We start from the raw sequence: 15,381 nt of genomic DNA, 5'->3' as shown, positions 1-15,381 counted from the left end.
GGGGACACAAGTGCATCGCACCCCTGGAAAGGGTGACCAACCTCAGCAGGGGGCACAGAGGGGCCCTGGGGACCCCAGGCATGTCCCATCAGCCCAGCTGCTCTGATTCCAGTGAAGCAAATCAGTGGTTCATGACCCACAAAAACGAGATTTCCGCCTGATTTCAGAGCTCAGCTGTGTGGCAACTGCTTCAAGCTGAGCTTGGCCCCAGTCAGTGCCAGGAGCGGGGGCTGCGTCCGGAGGCGGGGGGGGGGGGGGATGCCGTACACAGTGTGTGGGGTCTCCAGGAAAGGCGGGGCATCCTTGTCTGTAAGAGGAGGACAAAGCAGGGAACAGAAGATGTTATCTGTGAAAGCTGGAGATCCAGCCCACTTTCATTCCTGAGACGCGAAGTGGGGCAGAGAAATTAGCTGAAGGACACAGGACAGGCAATGCTCCCGCGGCCGAAGGGCCAGGTTGATGGGCCCCTGTGCTTGAATGGAAACCAGCCAGAGTGGATCCCAGAAAGACGGAGTCGTGACCCAGGACCCACAGGGCCTGGCTACGGGGCTGCCTGGACGACAGATGGACACACCAAGGCGGAGGCTGCAGGGAGCAGCCGGGGTCCGAGCTCTGCTCCCAGGCCTAGAAGTCGAGTTCCCTCCCTCCCGTGAGGGGCCCAGTCCTGGGACCCCTCACGGATGTCACCGGAGCAGGAAGGGGATTCCGACCCATGAAGACTTGGTGGTACCTGTCGCCCCAAGGATGCTCCCACCATAGAGCCAGTTGCTCTGTTATATCTAGGGTTCCTTGTGTGAAGGCAGCAGCACAAACTCAACTTCAACAGCCTGAGAGTTCGATGTTCTCTGGTTCTAGGAAATGCACTTCCCAGCCCTGGTGTCCGATGCGACCCTTTACGTTTTAAGAAACAGAATATGCCCAAGTCAAACTGGGCTCTATGTGAACTTGCTAGTGAGACTGACTCTTGTGTCAGGACCGTCCGTGGGAGATCAGGCTTCAGGTGTGATGTGATCAGGTTTCCAGTCCCATCACTGCAAATTTCTGCTTAGGCAGCCCTCTACCTGTCCGCCTTATCCTCAGGGGGGCGGCCCTCCTGATGTCACCGTAGCTGCTAGGTCCAGTCTCTGCACCCGCATGCCTTGAGGGAGAATGAGAGGGAGAGAGAGCTGGCTCCAGTCCCAGACTTCCTAACAAGGCCATGAAACTGCCCGGGGGTTGAGGTGGAAGCCCCCACACCCCCCATCTATCACGGAGAGAGAGATTCTGACTCACGCGGTCAGAGTGCTGCCCTGGCTGGAAGGGTGAGTGGCCCCGGCCTGTACGGCATGGGGAAAGTGGGCACCTGGCTGGGGTCAGGGAAGCCGAGGATGGGGAGTCGGCTGTGCTGAAAACCCAGGTTCCACAGGGTGGCCCCTGCCCAGATCGGGTGCAGGCGTCCAGGGCTGGGCGGGGGCGTCTCTTCCAGCTCCTCATCCTCGCCTCGGGCCTGTGGGGACCAGGACGCAGGGGGCTGTTCTCAGATGCACGCCCTCCCCAGAGTCCAGGTTGCATCTTCTGCCTCTGCTGAAACTAGCCCTGGGGCAGCTCGTCCCAGCCTGTGCCCCACGGGCTGGCTTTTGCCCTCTGACACAGCTGCCCAGGTCACGCTGGGAGGGATTTCACTTGTTTTCCCTGGAAGAAAAGCTGCAGGGATGCACGTAAGGCTTCCAAGCTTGCCGAGACGTGCTCCTACATCAAGGGAAATAAATGGCCAGTTTTTAGAAGTTATAAAAGCACAAAGTCAGCTCCAAAGAGCCCAGAACACGGGACTAGAGAGGAAGCCTCACGGCAGGGAAGAGACGCCTGGGCCAGAGAGTAAACTGCGTTCTCAAGGTCGGGGCTGCGGGAATGGAGGCAGGTCTCGCCCGCAGTGACTTCATTCACGGGGCCTCTGGGCAGAGCCCTGGCTTGAGTCAGATGCACCTGCTTCTCGAGGCGAGGGAGGAGGAAGGCGCGAGCTCGCCGAGGGTCATTTCTGCAGGAACGAGGCCGCGCCACGTGTCCCTAGGGCGCCATCCCCTCACCCTCAGACTCCTGGGGGGTCCTGGTCCTGGATGGGGTGGCAGAGGCGGGCCCGAGGGGGGACCATGGGCTGGTCTGACACCGAGTTGGAAACGCCTCCCTGGGGAAGCTGGCTGGCTCTTGCCTTGGCAGCTGTGTGAACCTGGAGGCCAGACTGAGAGGCCCATTTGACAAATTAAAGACGTGACGAAGGAAAAACATCTCTGGAAATTTCCATCCGGGGCTGGGGACCAATTCTCGTCACCCCCATCGGGTCGGCAGGCAGGCGGTCGCGTTCCTGCCAAGCAGCTCAGCAGGGCACGTTTCCGCTCAGCGTGCGAGGGAGAAGCCTGTGCTTAGCCGTGTTGTTTTTTAAACACGAGGCCTGTTCAAAGGCAGAACTCGGAGGACGTGTTTGTCTTTAAAATCTCGACTCCCTCCCTGCGAGCTGCTGGCTGTGCTGCGAGGTGGGGTGGAATCGAATCCAACCCGAAGCTACTGCTTCCCTCGGCGTGTGCCAGTTTAAATTATCATTCGTGTTTGCAGATTTGGGCATTTTCAAAGGCCGCTTAGCACGGTAAATCCCAGCGAGAACTCTGACACAGCTTGGAGGGCAAACAAGCGCCCCACCCCCACCCGACCCCAGGCCCCAGTTTACAGATTTTACCAAAAAGCCACGATTTCCACAACTTTGCTGGAAACAAATAAACCACCCACTGTTGAGGCCGATTTGGTGTGTACATGCCTGTGGGTCTATAGCACCAGAACCGGGACCAGGAACACACCTCCCAGACCTTCCTCCTGCCCCTCGGAACCTCCGGCCCCCAGGCCACTGGCCGCGGCTTCCTGTCATGCCCATAACGCCGCCTCTCCCAGCTCCACATAAACGGGGCCCCCAGCACGGTCGCCTTGGGGTCTGGCGTCATGACGTGACAGCACGTGCTCTCCGCGCCCGGCCGCAGGTCGGGCCCTCTCCCATCCGCGGCCGCCCCGCGCCCCCCAAGGCATCCATGTCCAGAGTGACCTAGCGATGAGCTCCGGGCTGAGCTCTGCTGTCGGGGGCTGCAGACAAGCCTCCAGGAGCGTGGGCTTTGGCTTCCTTTGGGCGAAGACAGCGAGAGCGGAGCCCCGGGTCCCACGGAAGGTGGCTCCTGAAAGTTCATGTCAAGGGGGAGCCGCCTCCTTCCCAAGCGGCCCTCTGCCCGCTGTGTCCCCGGCTCCTGGCCAGCACCCCACTCAGCCTTGGTGATTTTGGCCGCCCAGTGGGGTGCAGGGCTCTCAGTGGGTGTTAATTCGCGTTCCCCGAATGAATGATGACACTTTTCATGGCTTACTGGCCACTGGAGAAATCCTTGCTGTGCTCCTCCCCCCGTACAGCTTGTTCTTTTTATTTCAAAAAAGAAACTTCCTTTTCATACCAGTTTAGATTTATAAACTGTAACAAAGACGACAGACACTCCCGCCCGCGCTGTCACCTCTTCGGCTGGTGCGCATCTGTCACCACTCAGGAACCACTATCAACACTATTTGGTTTTGGTTTTGGTGGGGTTTTTTTTCCTCCTTAGGGCCGCACTCGTGGCATATGGAGGTTCCCAGGCTAGGGGTTGAATCGGAGCTGCAGCTACCGGCCTACGGCACAGCCACAGCAACGCCAGATCCCTGACCCACTGAGCGAGGCCAGGGATCGAACCCATGTCCTCATGGATGTTAGTCGGGCTCTTAACCTACTGAGCCACGACGGGAACACCTAACACACTGTTATTAATAAGCTGATAAGTCATGGTTTACTCAGATTCCCTCGGCTTCTCCCTAGTATCCCCGCCACCCCAGACCCCACATCACAGCCCCTTCGAGCGGCTCTGCTGTGAGTCCCCCAGACGCTCTTGCTCTTCACGACCTTGACAGCTGCAGGGGGACGAGGCCGGTGGTTTTCAGGACGGACCCCAGAGGGGAAGGGCCCGTCCTGCCCGTCCAGGGCGCGGGCCGTCACAGGCCCCACCCCGAGGACGCTGGCCCTGGGCACCGGGCCCGGGCGCCTCTGTCAGCTGCTCTGTGCCCCCCACAGCGTCCCCTGGAAGGAGGTCATGCACACCCACCCCAGGAGGGGTGCGGCCCTCCCCGGGGACGAGGACAGAGCAGCTTCAGGGCCAGGTGGGCCCCCCGCAGAGCCCCTCCCCTCCCTGCTCACTTGCCGGCCGCTCACGGACCTCGGTTTGGACCATGGGGTTTATTCTATGCTTGCGGCAGGGACCCAGTCCAACTGTCCTGGGGCTGACCCGGCTCCAGGGCTGGCTGGGGGCCCCTTCTGTCATCCCTGCTGCCCCCTCCCCCAGGGGCTCCTTGTTTCTGAGCGCCCTCCATCTGCTTTGGGGCAAAGGCTCCAGGCTGAAGCCCGGCGCCTTCCGCCGAGGAGAGTACCGGGAGCCAGACCTGGGCCCGGCGAGCTGGTCGCTGCTGCCGTGCGCCTGCCTCCGCTGCTCCCGGCGGCGAAGACGGGAGCTCGTGCTCATCCTCACGCGCGGGTGTGTGGGACGCCTCGTCACTGTGCTTCGCAGACACGGTGTCTGTATGCATCAAAGGTCCGTGGCAGCCGCGGGTCAAGCGTGTCCCTTGGCGCCCTTTGTCCCGCCGCATTTGCTCCCTGCCCGTCTCTGCGTCGCACTCGGGAACTCTCGCGGCCTCTCCAAGCTCTCATCACACCAGCTGCGAGCATCTGTGATCGGCGAGGTTACCACCGGGACTTGCTGAAGCCGCCGATGTTTTTCCCTCTTCCTCTGTTCCTGTACAGCACTTCTTATCAATCAGCTATGTCTGATGGAGGAAGGCACGTGGGGGTTTTAGACGCAAGGCCGTTGCTCGCGTCGCAGACCACAGCGTAGTGAAACCGAAACTTCACGTGAGAGACAGCGAGACGCTTCACTTCCAAGGTCTCTTCGTTGTGGTTGCCTGGAAGCGAAGCCGTGCATTTCTGAGGTACGTTGTACTCACGTCTAAAACTCTTCTGTAAGGAGCCCTCTCGTCCCCACTGAGCTAAGCATGCGTCCACATCGGTGTCCGCATGGTCAGTGATGACCCGCCACCACAGGGGGGGCTGCAGCCTCCTGCCCTTCCTCACGTGGCTTCTGCCCCCTCCAACAGTGAGACCCCCGGGGCCCCCACCCCATCCGCTTACTTACCTGTCCAGCTCTGACGTGGAGACAGAGCAGGACCCCGCGGGACCTTCCCAGGATCAGATCCCGTGGCCCTTGTCTCTTGTTCGTAGAAAAGCTTTAGCTTCCTAGGCCTCCCCCGAGTTCCAAGGAGCAGCTTTCGTCAGAAAAGTGTAAAAACGTAGAAAGAAAGGAAAGAAGTCAGCAAGACAAAATAATAATACGTCAGCCATAAAACAAAGTCAAGGGCCCTTCGTTCCTCCTCCAGGGCTGTAGATAAGATGCTGGTGCATATTTGTAGAAAATACACCGCCGCCGGGCGGAGGAAGTTGACTGCCTGCTGACCACCTGCACACAGACAAGCTGGAGCCAGAAGGTTGACAGTCGAGGTTCCGAGACCCCACCTGTCACCTCACCAACCTTCAGAAGGATGTGCCCGTGAGCTGGACCCTCGCCCCTCGTGTTGCCTTTAAAATCCTTCCCTCAGAGCCATCGGGGCTTCAGGTCTTTTGAGCGTGAGCTGCCCGTTCTCCTTGCTGGGCACCCTGCAAATAAACGCTCTTCTTTCCTTCCCCACAACCCATCAGTGGATTTGCTTTGCTCTGCCTCGGGCAAGTGGACCCAAGCTCAGTTGGGTCACAGGAAACCCGAGAGCAGGACCAGAATTAGCAACCCATGCCCCCGGGAAACAACTATGTCAACTTAGGCAGTTTCTTTGGCTTCTAAACTTACAGACTCCACTCGCCTCCAAAACAGGTCATCCCTAAAGGGGTCAGCCCCTCCCGTTCTTGGTGAGGGTGGTGACACAGTCGGATGGTTTTGTCACATTCTGGATTCCACCCGACATCCCCCAACCTCCTCAGTGACCTTTTCGGTTGCATTCAATAAAGTGCACCCTCTGTGTTTCTCTGGGGTTGGACACAGGCGTGAGGTCAGCCAGCCAGCACTACTGTGTCATACAGAATAGTGCAACCATGCTAAAAACATCCCCATGCGTCCCCGACCCCATCCCCCAGCCCTCCCCACAAACCCCTGGAAATCACAGATCTTCTTACCATCACAAAAGTCCACCTTTTCCCGAATGTCCTACGACTGTAGTTAGATAGTGCGTCGCTTTTTCAGGCTGACTTCTTTCACGTAGCAGCACGCACTGACGATTCCCCGGGGAGGTTTTGCTGTAGCTACGGAGATGACCGCAGGGAAGCCCTGCTGATGCGGCGCACGTCTCTGGAAGTTCTCTCTTCCGCTCCCGGTCCTAGCCTGGCGTCCAGCGTGTTTCACTCGCGTCCACCGGGCTGGGTGCACATCCTGAGGAAGAGGACTCAACGCTCCAGCGTCGTCAGGAAAGACAAAGGCAACCCTATCCTCACCCAGCAGAGATCCGCTTCACGACAGACGGCTGGCAAGTTACTAGTTTTCATTCAGTGCTGAGTGTTATTTTCAGCACCTGTAGAGGGTCCTTATTCACTCCTGCTCTTACCTCGGCCGCGAAGATCGAGGCCATTTACCCGAAGCTCTGGGCCACTCAGACCGCAGACCTCCGTTTCCCGACCGGGCGTCTCCACGGGCAGCCGGCAGGCAGATGCCACGGGGCTCACGTGGCTCCTGGAAGCGATGAGGTCCATGGATTCTTCCCTTTTTTCTCTGTTCTTAGATCAGGAGTGGTTGAGAAGAGATTATATTTCCACGCCCAGCAAATAATCGCACGGCAACAAGAACGGCGATGGGGCAACTGTTCCCAGAGCACCACGTGTGTCCTCTCCCAGTTGTGACGGGGGGGGGCACAGGGGCAGGACTGTGGCTCTATTTTACCCCCTGTAGTCACAGTGGCAACTCCTGATGACACGGGACGCCCCTCAGTCCACGGCCCAGGTGCTTGTCCTTTGTTCCTTTCCCCTTTGTCTCACCTCCTCCAGGGACAGCCACCCTCCCTGCTCTTGGGACGTGCCCCCCCCAGCCCTCTCTCGGTCCCGCCCTTGCTCCCTCTGAGCCCCGTTCCCACCTCTGACGCCTCCGCACCCAACAGCCGTCCTGCGGGTCTTTGCGGGAAGGTGCACGTTCCGTGTGCTTTCCTAGCGTCTCTAAGAGGCCTGTCCTGTGCATTGCGTTCCTAAGGTCTGTTCACGCTGTGTGGCTGATTGACTGCTGTGGGGCATCGTCACATATGCCCAGCACATCTGTCACCGGTGGTGACACAAGCCCGCCCCACTCCAGTGGCCTCACGTTCCGTGGCCTGTGCCTGGTGCGGCTCTGCGGGAGGAGCCCGGGGATAGGACCCTGGAGGGCACTGCGGGCTTCGTGGGACCCTCAGTGCCAGGCCACTCTGCACATTCCCAAGGGGCCCAGTGCCCACATCCCGGCCAGTTGCCCACGTTTTGTGGTGAAAAGCACTGCTGAAGCTGCCCCCTGGAGCTCCGGGTCCCTTACCAGTCTGTTCACGCGCGTTCTGGACGATGGGGGCTGCGCCCTCCACTGACCCGGGGGCGTCTCACACCAGCCCTGTGCCAGGGCTCCTGGCCCTCGCTGTCACTAGACCTGGGCGCCACGGTGACCACGAACCTCTCACCCCTCCCCCACGGGGGCCCCTTTGACAGCAAACTTTACGTCCAGGAAAGGACCTTATAAATACCCTTGCGCACCCGCCAAACGGCCACCGTTCAGGAGAGAGCTCGGAGCCCCTCCGGGTGGGTTTGGAGCCGAGGAAAGCCCGAGGCCCGCAGCCAAGCGGAAAAGGAGGGAGGCCCTGGGTGCGTCGGGGGCGGAGTCTGCCCTGGACGAGGCCACCTGCTGAGGGCGGGGCGGGGCGGGGCGGCTGAGACCCGGGGAGGTGGGGGGGGCTCACAGCGAGCGCCTCACCTGTCGTGCTTCTGGACGTTTGAATGAAGCCAATACACTACCTATTCAATCAAAGAAAGACCAAAAACTCAGCTGAAAAAATAGGTTAAACATTTTCAAAATCTTTTAAAGTTGGATTGTCAAAACACAGCATTTTCACGCCTTTAATATGACTATTTTTAGTTCCTATTTGGAGCGGTTGTCGTTGGTATCACGTGCCCGTTTTTCAGCATGTGTGCTCATCTTCTCCTTGTTGGTACAACAACGTTCCATCCAACACAGGAATGTGCAAATATGTGTAAACACACCCGCCGCCTGAGCGCGCCAGCCCGCCTGGCGTCTGTGCAGACGGTCCCCGGGAGCCGCGGGGCTGCGGGGCCACGGTCCTGGTCCGCCCTTCGCCCTGGAGGCAGGCTCAGCGCCCGGCAGCCTTCCCCTTGCTGGTCCCCACCTTCCACATCCCCATGTGTGGGCACTGGCTTTATTTCAAACCAGATGCACCTGCAGTTGTCTCTCTACCCAGGGGAGGTGCCAGGCTCCCGCCTCTTACCCTGAGTGGTGGGTGGGCCACGCTGTCCCTCCCGGGTGGGCACGAGGAAGCAGCCTCTGCCAGCCTGTCCTGGCTCCTCACATCAGCCCCGATCTCTTCCCTGTGGCTGCTCTTCTGCAAACAAAAAATAATTCCATTATACACGTTTATTCCTAGAGAGGAGCTTCAGAGAGAAAGACACACTCTTTGGGATTCCGCATCGTGGCTCAGCAGTAATGAACCCAACTAGTATCCATGAGGATGGGGGTTTGATCCTTAGCCTCGCTTGCTGGGTTAAGGATCCGGTGCTGTTGAGAGCTGCGGTGTAGGTCACAGATGTGGCTCGGATCTAGCTTGGCTGTGGCTGTGGTGTAGGCGGGCAGCTGCAGCTCCAATTTGACACCTAGCCCAGGAACTTCCATATGCCGTAGGTTTGGCCCTAAAAAAAAAAAAAAAAAAAAAAAAAAAAAAAAAAAAAGACTTCCCGTGTGGCTCTCAGCATAACTACTCGGTAGAGCTTCTACAGTGGCTGTGGCTCGACCCCTGGCTCAGGAACTTCCAAATGCCACGTAAAAAAAACAATGAAAAAGAAAAGAAAAGAAAAGAAAAACACACGCCTTGTGTTCTGAGGGGCACAGTGCTGAGGCTACAGACCTGTCCCGGGGAAACAAAACGGCACCACGGGCCCCTGCGTCTCCAGGTGTATCTTCCACTCACTCAAATCTCCGACTGAATGTTCCCCACATTTCTTGTTAAGTTCATTTCTAGGTGTCTTACACTCTGTTTTGTATGTGTCTGGACAGACAGACGCAGAGAGAGATGATGGACAGGTAGATACGTAGGTAGGTAGGTAGAGAGATGATAGACAGGTGATAGATGGCAGATAGATAATAGATAATAGATGATAGGCAGATAGTAGATAGATGTGATCGATGACCGATGATAGGTAGACAGACAGACAGACAGCTGCTTCCCGCACCCTCTCGTGGTTCTAGCACCTGTCCAGCTTGGCCCTCGTGGCTCGTCCAGGGCGGGCCCCAGGGCTTTTGGACCATGTTCCCGCTCTGCCACGCCCTCTGCTCGTCCCCCTTGGTGGCTCCCCCACCCCCACCCTGGGAGAAGCCGCGGCGCGTGGCTTGGTGATGGCCCTGCGGGGAGCCTGCGCTCTGGGCTCACGCGCTGCGCCAGGAGGCAGGGCCCCACTCCTTGACCTCTTTCTCCCTGAGGCCCTTTGGTGACCCCTGCGTGTTGTCACTGCTGTGGCGTGGATTTGATCCTGGCCGGGACCTTTTGTCTGCACGGTGCAGCCTGAAAAGAGCGAGCGAGGCAACAGGTGGGGCTGCGCTCCCAGTTCTTTCTCTGTCTTCCGGGCTCGGCCGCTCCTGCCGCACCGCTGCCCGCATACTACCCGAGGTGGCAGGTGCTTTAGTCAGCTCAGTGCTTTGAAGATAATTCAAGTAGTTTTAATTAGTACAAATTTAATCAATTTTAATTAGCTTTAACTAATTTAAATTTTTTAATTAGTGAAAGATCAGGGGTTTGACATAACCATGTCAGGTATCAGGCGTCTCTCGAGCCGTTGCAGCACCGGCATCGTGAGGCCACAGCCCCGTGGGGGAGGCAGTGGTCAGTCCAAGTGGAGCCCACCCAGGCGGGCCCTGAATACCTGCCCTGGACCAGGGCTGCCCAGCTCCCGTCTGCCCTGCCCCTCGGCGCGTCCTGCTCCTGCAGATGGGGAGTTTATAGCCAAGCGCTCCTCCAGCTCCACATGGGGCTGGGCCATGAGCCTGCCTAGGAGTCACAATGACCTCTCAGCAGAAGCGTCCCTCCGGGGACACGTGGCTGGGGCCTGAAGCACAGTGCTGGCTGTCACCCAGACCTCGGCCCTCTTTCCACATCTCTGTGCCCCCCCCCCAGCTTCTTCCTGCTTCGAGGCTCTAAACACCCCCCCCCCGGGCTGGACTTGGGCACTGGGTTCCAGCCACACAGAGCAGAAGGGCCAGAGCTCACCATGTCACTCTTCCACTCGTCCCCCCCGTCCCGACTACCGAAAACCAGCACGAGAGGCAGCGTGGTCAGGCAGCCGCGCCTGGGGCAGCCAAGATCTGAGGTGCCCCTCGGGGAGAGGGAGGGATCACTGGGCTGGCCGAGCTCCCTGCAGTCGCCAGGTCCCTGCCTGGCTCCCCCCAACCCTCGTCCCCCGCTTGGCCTTGCAGTGACTGCTGAGTCAGCAGAAAGAGGTAGGCTCTGGAGCCAGGGCGGCCCGGCCCCCGGTGGGGTGCCCTCACTCTCAGGGCTACCACACTGCCCAGCCCGTCCACAGTCAGCAGGGAGGGCCCAGGGCCAAGAGGCAGCAAGGGCCAGCGAGGACAGGTGAGGGCCAGGGAGGACAGGTGAGGGAAGGCAAAGCCCAGCGAGGACAGGTGTAGGCAGGTGTGGGCAGATGAAGGCCAGTGATGGCCAGTGAGGGCAGGAGGGAACCAGTGAGTACAGGTAGGGCCAGGTAAGGGCCAGGGGGAACAGGTATAGGCAAATGAGGGCAAGAGAGGGCCAGGGAGGACAGACAAGGGCAGGCGAGAGTCAGAGAGAGCAGGTGGGGGCAGGTGTGAGCCGGTGAGGGTGGATGAGGGCAGCGAGGGCAGGTATGAGAAAGCAAGGGCAGATGAGGGCCCGTAAGTGTTTCATGTGGACAGCATTCGGGAAGATGGAAAGTTCTGGAGATGAGGGTGGTGGTTGCACAACAGTGTGAGTCCTTAATGCCGCTGAAATGTACGCTTCAAAAGGGTTCAAAAGGTGCATTCCACGTCATGCACATTTTGCCCCAATAAAAGTAACGTAATGGCCACAGGCCTAGTGGCGACGACGCAACGACTGCATGGGGACAGTGCTCTGCTGGGGGGGGTTGGGGGGGGGACCTGGGTGTGCAGGGAGCGGCCCCGGCTGTACCTACCCTGGGACTCTGTCCCGGGGACATCCCGGTGGGTCGGCAGGAGGACTGGGCCTTGAGCACGGTCGCCGCCACCTGATTCAGGACCTGTCACCCGAACTAAAAGTGCAGCGTCTCTTGTCCTCTTGGATGGTGGGGTGATTGAGGGCACGGTGCCCTCCCCAGCCCGCCCCCCACCTCTGGGAACAAGCACCCACTTCCAGGAGGAACCCCCAAGCCCTCCAGGCATGTGGCGTCGGTGGGGCCGGCCCTGGTCACCTGGCCCCAGGCATACACCAGTCGCGGGTCACAGGTGGGTCAGTGTCCATGGCCACTGGGCTCCTCTGAGGCTAAGTGCGACCGCGGGGCTCAAGGTTTGGGGATACACACGTTTCCCAGGAGGGGGAACCTGTTCGCTCAGTTTTCCTGGGAGAAAAAGGACCACTGGGGTCAGGGCTGCTGACCATGCCACTGGACTGCTCGCTTCTACAAAGTCACTTTTCATGTTATGCACACTGTACCCAAAAAACAAAGTAACATAACGGCCAGGCCTGGGTGTGGACCCCACGGGGACCCGGCTCCACACACTTGGCTGCCCAGCCTCCCCACTCGTGCTCCCTGGGCAGCGGGGCCAGCCTGGTCCCCAGCGGTCCTCCGAGTGTCCCCAGGAAGAGCCATACTGCCCCCTAGTGGCCTCTGCTTGCCAGAGGCACATTCCCAGGTGGTTTGTTCTGGTCCCTCCTTCGCAGATGGAGGGGTTGGGTTGGCAGCATGCACAGAGCAAGCACCAGAGACACTCCGGCCCCGGGCCTGTTCTGGGAGCAGCACCTACTCACCTGTTCTGCGTGCCTCTCTCTTCTGGGTCCTGAGACCTGGTGGGGGACAGCCCAACCCTCCTGGCACTCCAGAGGGGCTGACGGGTGTACCAGTATGACACACACACAGACTGACAGGTGGGTGTGCACCTGGGAGCAGGGGGAGGGCTAGGGGTGGGGGTGGGGGTGGGGGAGGAATTTCAGACCTTACTCACCCAGGGGTCTCTGCAGGCTGGACCTGGGATCTTGACCTCTCTCAATCTCTTTGCACACTCACACACATGTGTGTACACACACCATGCATACACAGAGCTTCATGGGATCCTGTGCCAGCACAGACCAGTTGCGCCTCTTCCAGACATGGCAGTTCCTGGGCGCGTGTCCAGGATGTGATTTCAGCAGTCTGGTGGTGTCTCCCTGCTGCCTGGCCCCACTGCCCCGTGAAGGTCCCTCCGAGGGTCTCCAGGATTTGCTTTGTAAACAGCACTGTCCTTCCGTCCCCATCACAACTTTAGGGACTGGGACTTACCCCAAAGGCAAGGCCTCTGTTAGCACAGACGGCCATGGAGTGTCTATCTCAGCCTTGGAAGGGCCTCCTTCCTCCCTGTGCCCCCCCTCCCAGCCCCCAGGCTGAGCTGGCTTCCCCTGCCCCGCAGAGGTGAGGTCTGGGTCTCAGAGGCCCCCTAAGTAGCCCTCTCTCCTGAGCACTTGGACGCTTTGAAAATAGCAGAGAGAGCAGCAGAGAGGGGCTGTCCTGCTCCTGTTGGTGGGAAGGCCACCAAGCTGATCTGACATGTCCTGGCAAAGCCTGGGGAGGGGGGAGGAGGGCAGCAGCAGTGGTACATATCAGTGGGGAAGTGCTCAGAACCATGAAACTAACCATTGGAAAAAGGGCCAGTGCAAGGTATGACACAGAACCCTCCCCACCCTCCAGAAGCACTGGTGTCCCTGGCCTTCTCTCCCACGTGGAGAATTACCCCGGCTCACGAAGCATGTGGGGGTCAGAGGAGCTTTCCACCCAGCCCTGAAATCACTGGAAGTGGACACTGGTTGCAAACTGGTTATTTTTAAAATTTCCACATAACATTATTCTTAGTGGTGAGACACTAGGGGCTTTGCCTCTAAGGTTGGGAACAAGGCCAGGAGGCTGGCTCTCACACGAGAGTCAATGTGACAAGGCAAGGAAAAGAAGCAGAAGGCATAACAGTTGGAAAGGAAGGCATGAAAGTCTCTACACATGACATGCTTGTGAGTGCAGGAATTCTTAGAAATCAATCCAAAAATACTAGAATTAACCAGTGAACACAGCAAGGCTGCAAGATACAAAGGTCATATGAAAGTAAATAGTGTTTCTATATACTTGCAACAAATATTAGGTAAATACAAATTTAAAGCCACCACTTACAGTAGCACTAGAATCTTAAAGTATCTAAGCATTAATTTAATGAAAAGTTGTATGTTCTTTACACTGAAAACTATAAACACTGCTGAGAGAAATTAAAGAGTATCTAAAGAAATGGGGAGATATACCATGTTCATGGATTAGGAGGCTCATTGCTAGGGTGAAACTTTTTTCAAAGTTAATCTATGGATTCAGTGCCATCCAATCAAAATCTCAAAAGGCTTTTTATTTTGAAGAAATTGAGAAATGGATTCAAAATTCATATGGGAATGTAAGGGACATTCAATAGCCAAAACAATTTTGAGGAAGAGCAAAGTGGCAGGACTCATATACACAGAAAATCAAAGGGAATGAACAGAGTCTGGAAAAAGCCCCACATGTACGTAAACAACTGATTTTCAACAAAGGTATCAACTGTAATTCAGTTGGGGAAAGACAGTCTTTGGATTAAAGAGTGAGTGCAAGAACAGCTGGGTATCCACTGGGTGCCCACACTCACAAACACTTGTTTGAAATGAGCATTGAACCTGGCAACTGAAAAGTCGCTGCCATCTGATTCTTCAAGGATTAGGTCGCTAGCCAGTGCCGTTGATGACTTAACTCACTCTGGAAAGGGTTCAGGGCAGCGATCAGGAATGAGGCATTTTGGGTGAAGTGCTCTGGAAAAGCTGGAAGAACGGGACTTTAAACAGATATTTTCAGATTTTATCAGGGCCCACCTCACTCCACAGTTCAAACCTCCACCCTGCTGCCCCCATCATCCACTAGCCAAAGTCAAGAGGGGAGTCACCCCACTCCCGCCCCAGTCATGTGCACCTTTCAAACAGAACTCAGCCCTGCACAGCCCAACACCCACCTTTGCTGACATGTCTCAGCTTGCTGGTGGCTGCCCCAGCAACAGCCCTGCCAGAGGCTCCATGACCGTGGGGTGGAGCTGCGTGCATTCGAGCATCTACTTCACCCCCCTCCCTGATCTCCTGAACTCCCAGCGCTCACATTCCTGGCCTCCACCTGCAAGGGACACAGCCCTTGGCCTCAGAGGCACCCTGACCCCCAAGTCCCTCTTCCCACGTGATCACCTCACTCCTTGCCAAATCCTCGACCAAATCTTCCAGGCACCAGAGGCGCCAGGACACACTTCGCTGGTGAAAGATGAACGGATATTCAGGACAGAGGCAGCAGGCCCCTCCGGCCCCTCCACCCTGCAGACCCGAGCCTCCAGGGCCACAACCTGTGTCCTGCCCTTGGAGGTGCAGGTGCCTGGCCTGCCCCCCTGCCTCCCACGATGGACAGCTCTGTGGCGCCTTTTGGGACTCTTCCCCAGAAAGTGCTGGTTGGGGTGCCCATGGCACCAACTGTGCATGCGTGTGTGCGTGTGCTCACATGTATTGGCATTTGCTCTTAGCCTTGCTGCCAGAGGCGAAAGCGGTCACCACGGCCAAGGTCAGGGGGAACATGGTCCGTCCCACTCGCCTTCCGGGCCAGAGGCCACAGGCTCCCCAGGAGACCCCGACCCTGGGACGGCCCAGATGTGCTGGGCAGGTCCAGGGCCTGTGTCCCTCCTCTGCTGAGTGCCTGTCCCGCGCCCCCTCCCCCTGCCTCGTCTCTCCGTCTCTCCCCCTCCTCCACTCTGCATTTGTGCACAGCTCAGTCTGGCCTCATTCGGCAGAGGTCGCCTGTCTCCT

General features: G+C 58.1%; 1 long non-coding RNA gene across 1 annotated transcript; it reads right to left on the bottom strand.

Moving 5' to 3' along the window:
- Positions 1 to 3,404: 3,404 nt before the first annotated feature.
- On the bottom strand, positions 3,405 to 6,735 carry LOC146397938 (uncharacterized). The gene is made up of 3 exons (XR_014823973.1): positions 6,245 to 6,735; positions 5,217 to 5,346; positions 3,405 to 4,986 (listed from the first exon to the last, which is right to left on the bottom strand). It is a non-coding gene; the product is annotated as an uncharacterized LOC146397938 (long non-coding RNA).
- Positions 6,736 to 15,381: the final 8,646 nt, after the last annotated feature.

This window comes from Sus scrofa, chromosome 13 (genome assembly GCF_054392235.1).
Source record: "Sus scrofa isolate SSC_HxYL_T2T_F1_AM1 chromosome 13, Sscrofa_HxYL_maternal_Yorkshire_Landrace_v2.0, whole genome shotgun sequence".
NCBI lineage: Eukaryota > Metazoa > Chordata > Mammalia > Artiodactyla > Suidae > Sus > Sus scrofa.
This window is presented reverse-complemented; position numbering and strand designations above follow the sequence as displayed.